A 4674-nucleotide genomic window follows, 5' to 3' on the forward strand; every position below is an offset into this window, starting at 1 on the left:
CTTTTTTAAAAATATTATTATTATAAAAGAAAAGGAAATGAAAAGATCATTCATGAATAGAGTGGAAAATGCAAACAAGAAATCTTGCCTTGGCTAATGCCATACATATCAGATGTCTCTCAATTTTACGTGACAAGGTCTTCATAAAGGAAGACTGGATTGACACGGGAGATAGCAGGTATGTCAGGTGGGGCAATTGAGAAAGTCCACTTATCATACTATATTCTTTTCTTTATTAACTGTGTAAAATGAGCTTCCTTAAAAGCAAAGCAGATATAAAGTGGATGCCAAACAAGTGGATGAAGTTAGATGAGGAACTGAATATTTGCATAGTTTCAAAGTATCTTTCCTTCAAATTATTAATTACAATGGTTAAAGAAAAGAAAAAAAAAAGAATCTCTTAGTAGTCGAGAAATGTGGCAGACACCACCTTACCCAAGAGATCAAAGCAAACATCACCCATTTTGGGATAACTGGATATATTGGGTCTCCTGATACGATATACTGAGAAGAACGTCACTTCTGTGGTAGTCACAAGGAAACATTGAAAAATCTCAACCTGGGGGCTGGTCTACAGAATTACTGGCTTAGGTTTTTCAAATGTCAAAGGTCAAAGAAAAGCAGAGGAACTGCTTCTGATTAAAGAAGACTAAAAAGGTATGACAACTAAGAGTAATGTGTGATCCTGGATTGGCTCCTGGACAGGGGGAGATAAAATAGGTATAAAAGACATTATTGGACAATGGGAAAAATTTAAATATGAAATGTGGATTAGAAACAGGATTTTAATAATGTTAAATCTTCCAATTATGATAATTACATGGTGGTTATATAAGAAATTGCTCTTAACATATGGAAACCAAGAGGGGAAGGGGGTGGGGTGGGATGAATGGGGAGATTGGGATTGACATATATACACTACTATGTATAAAATAGGTAACTAATGAGAACCTACTGTATAGCACAGGGAACCCTACGCAATGGTCTGTGGTGACCTAAATGGGAAGGAAATCCAAAAAAGAGGGGATATATGTATATGTATAGCTGATGCACTTTGCTGTATAGCAGAAACTAACAAAACATTGTAAAGCAACTATACTCCAATACAAATTAATAAAAAATAAAAAGCAACAAAGAGGTCAGCAAGAAGAAGCTAAAGAAAAATAAGGGGAGGAAGGAAACTGATTGACTTATTTAGCTAGATTATATTTAAGTATGGTTAGATGTAGGTACTCAGATGATGTCATCAGGAAACCATCTCAGCTCTGCTTTCCCTTACGATGACTTCAGTGTCATTTCCTAACTCCTGCACGCACTGAAATATTACTTCTTGTCCCGCGCATACATGTATTACCTGATCCAGCCTTTTAGGCAGTTGGCTGTATTTAGTCAGTACTTAATTAAATAATAATATATATGAATTCAGTAAATAACCTCTTTCTCATTAGTCATTTGAAACAAAGAATCTTAAGGAAGGGGCCATATATCATGTCTTTTGTATGATCTGTAGCAGCTTGCATACGACCTTTCACAAAGCAGATGATCAATATATACTAGAACAAACAAAAAGAAAAAAAAGAAATTGCTCTTGTTTGCAGGAAATCCATCTTAAAGTAGTTATGGGTTAAGGGGCAAGACACTTCAATGGTTCAGAAAAGAATATGTTTGTATATGTGTGTGTATACATATATGCGTATGTGTATATATACACAGTTAGCTAGGTAGGAGGTTGTGGAAGGGTGTTCCAGGTAGAAGAACTGGTTTTAGAAACAGAAAGTTCACAGGACTGTTCTATAGAGGCCATGAAGTAGGGGACAAAGAGTAGCAAAAAGTGAGGGTGGAGAGACAGGCAAGGGCAAGGTGGCCTGTTCGAGCTATTTATTACGCTGAGAGTAAGAAGTCCTGGAGGGTGTTAGGCAGGGAAGTGGTGAGCAGAGCTGTGGGCCCCAGGCCGTGTGAAGCGCACAAGAATGGGCTGGAGGGACCAAGACGGGGAGGCAGCTCCGTAACCCACTGCTTCCCCTTTGCCCCAGAGAAGCCACTTCTTTCCAAAAGTAGAACAGGAAACAAACGGGGATTGTGCAATTCTTTTATCTGAGGTGTGGTTTATTACTGCTTTCAGAAAGGGAGGAGCATATCTGAAGCAACTCTCCAAGGTCCTTCCGATTGTAAAATCTCTCTCTCATTCTAATTTTTCTGAAATGGCACCTTCCACTAACAATAAACTTGGGGATTATCTTATTTTGCTAATGAACACTCAGATCACCTCTGGCTTGAGACAGTAATCCTCTCCGGAACCAGTATCACTTTTCCACTGGGCAGAATGTCCCCTAGACGGGGTGTGTGTGGGGAGTATTTCTATACGGTGGATCGTTAGTCTAAAATACTGGGTTAATTACAGTTTGCTAAGAAATTCTGTTCTTATTCCCAAACTTTCTCTGTCCTGCCTGGCTCACGTTTTCAATTAACCCTAGTTCTTTGCTTTTACATTTTAATGAACTCAACTAAACCCCATCTTTAGCAAATTCCATTTTTATCGTTAGGGGTCAATTAACCAGTTATTCATTGAATCAAAAAAATACTTATTGAACCTTTGTCAGGATAAGTGCCACAAAGGAGAAGAGGGTGCAATGTGATTGCAGGACAGAGGGATGTGACCCCGTCCCTGAGGAGGTGGGGTTCACTGAGCTGAGATCAAGAGATGAGAAGTAACTGGATAAAATTGTGTGTGTGTGTGTCTGGACGTAAGTGGGCAACCTAGGAAGAAGCCACATTTGCAGGCTTCCTGTGGCTACAGCAAATATGTTGACTTTAAAAATGGAAAGACCCGGGGCTTCCCTGGTGGCGCAGTGGTTGAGAGTCTGCCTGCCAGTGCAGGGGACACGGGTTCGAGCCCTGGTCTGGGAAGATCCCACATGCCACGGAGCAACTGGGCCCGTGAGCCACAATTACTGAGCCTGCGCGTCTGGAGCCTGTGCTCCGCAACAAGAGAGGCCGCGATAGTGAGAGGCCCGCGCACCGCGATGAAGAGTGGCCCCCACTTGCCACAACTAGAGAAGGCCCTCGCACAGAAACGAAGACCCAACACAGCCATAAATAAATAAATAAATAATTAATTAAAACTTAAAAAAAAAAAAAAAATGGAAAGACCCAAGTGGGGCTAGAAAGCAGGAAAAAGTGGTTACTAGAAAATTATTTTCCCTTCATGTACAGTTCTCTGAAAAGGATATCAGTTGGTCAGGACCGTGGGAGTGGGGGGACCCTATAAAATTAAGTTTAATCTACACTTAGATTCTTGATGAATGGTACACTATCCTGATATTAGAATTAATTAGAATCTAAGAAAGTTTGGTCCTCAGTTAACCACAGGGGTTTTTAAAGCACTCCACCCTGAGGACAAAATGTGTAAATCTTACAAAAACAATTTCCTGTTAGACACTGAGTTAAACAATAACCGCCTTAGAAGAAATAGTCTGGGGTTAGCGTGTCCTCAAATATATCAATTATATCAGTTTTCCCCAAATTGCAAGCATTCTTGAGTCATCTTTCCAATTCTTGCTATACCCTAGTAACATTTGTTTTATTAAATGCAGTATATTTTATTTCAAGTCAACTCACTTTTTAAAAGCTTAATCAACTTTGGCTTTGTGCTAAAGCACTGATATCTGAAATTAGGAGCTTGACACACATTATTTTTTTTAATAGGCACTAACAGGGCCGACTTTTATTAAAATAAAAACTGTTGGCCTGTTATTACAGCATTTGTCCTAGACCATCTATAACTCTATTTGCTATCTGGAAACCAGGTTCAGAAACATCACCAATCACCCTGAAAGTATCAGTCATTTTCATTATTTGAGGTATTTCCAACTACTGCGGGAAAGACTGCTAACATATTTTGTAAGATTTCTGTTTGTTTCTCACAGAAGTTTCAGGACACCAGAGGCAACAGAAACAAAAGGTTTTTCATCAACCCTGAATTAAAGCAAAAATCCAGTGACCACATTCCTATCCATTCCCCAAGCATTTTACTAGATCAAGGAAAGATTTGCAATAAAACAGTCTTATCATCAATTTCTTATTCATTTTGCTTTTTGCATTTATGTTGATTGGATTTGCTTAAGGAAATGGCCATCACGTTTATGTAGTCTTACCTATTTTACCCATACCCATTTTACAGATGAAGAAACAAAAATAAGGGAAACAGAATAATTTCTCTGTAGAACCTGTCATTTCTTCCTACTCCATTTCAGGAAAACCTATATTTACTAGAATCTGAGGTATACCTTTTTTTTTTTTTTTTAATTTATTTGGCTGTGTTAGGTCTTTGTTGCTGCACATGGGCTTTTTCTTTCTTTTTTTTTTTTTTTTCACACACACACACACTGTATTTTATTTTTACAAGAGATAAGTAGACTGACACGAAGCATTGTACATGGATGACCACAACAAAAGCAACAATGATTGCAATTACCAAACCTGAAACACACTCATACTATGTCATAATATTGACATTCAGTCCAGTAATCCTCACATGGGCTTTTTCTAGTTGAGGTGAGCGGGGGCTAACCTTTGTTGTGGGCGCGGGCTTCTCATTGCGGTGGCTTCTCTTATTGTGGAGCATGGGCTCTAGGCATGCAGGCTTCAGTAGTTGTGGCACGCAGGCTCAGTAGT

This window comes from Eschrichtius robustus, chromosome 2 (genome assembly GCF_028021215.1).
Source record: "Eschrichtius robustus isolate mEscRob2 chromosome 2, mEscRob2.pri, whole genome shotgun sequence".
NCBI lineage: Eukaryota > Metazoa > Chordata > Mammalia > Artiodactyla > Eschrichtiidae > Eschrichtius > Eschrichtius robustus.